Source organism: Crocuta crocuta, unplaced genomic scaffold (genome assembly GCF_008692635.1).
Source record: "Crocuta crocuta isolate KB4526 unplaced genomic scaffold, BGI_CrCroc_1.0 scaffold657, whole genome shotgun sequence".
Taxonomy (NCBI): domain Eukaryota; kingdom Metazoa; phylum Chordata; class Mammalia; order Carnivora; family Hyaenidae; genus Crocuta; species Crocuta crocuta.
Window position 1 is genome coordinate 853,912 of NW_027529583.1, and position 682 is coordinate 854,593.

Below are 682 nucleotides of genomic sequence, written 5' to 3' on the forward strand. Positions count from 1 at the left end.
CGTGAGCCCCGCGACCCCGTCGGTTTTGGAACTGTCCGCAGCATGGCTTCGGGAACACTCCAGTCAGAGACAAAGGATGAAAGTAGTTAATCCTTAGTTCTGAGCATCCTCACGACTTAGGAGACGGACTTCAGGTTTTGCTAACGAGAAGACGGGTCCAAAAATAAGGGGAACACCTTTACACCTGCACTACAAGAGCCCAATTTTCAGACGGTCACAGTGAGTCACCTGCTCCCAGGTGAGGCACGGAGCCAGGCGGCGTGCCGTGGGCAATCACCCGCAAAACGAACGCGACGCCGAGTGGGACAAGGGCCGCGGGCAAAGCTCGTGGCAGACGGGGGTTGAGCGCCGACCCCCCGTGATCTCCCAGCCGCGAGCAGAGCGGGGAGGACGGGGCCCGGGGAGCGTGCTTCTCACTCGGTGCGCGGGTGCAGAAGGGGCGCCCGAGGCAGAGCCCCGGCCGGAGGCCTGGCAGGCGGGATGGAGCCGCCGCCACCAAATCCCCTACATTCCTGGGTCTAAAAATACCTGAAGGCGGTAACTTGAGCACTTAACACAGCCAAGTACTGTCGGAAATACTCTGCTTTACAGAGGGTAGGGACCTTTGTCTCTTTCAACGAGGAAGGCACAGAAAGGCTAAACAACCTGTCCACGGTCACACATTACGTGATGCGACTGGGAC

The 682-nt window shown here is 59.2% G+C and overlaps 1 protein-coding gene across 1 annotated transcript in view; it reads right to left on the minus strand.

The window, feature by feature from the left end:
- The window catches only part of TXLNG (taxilin gamma), a 49,844-nt gene that overhangs the window by 2,517 nt on the left and 46,645 nt on the right, over positions 1-682 (minus strand). The gene's annotated exons all lie outside the window — the stretch shown is intronic.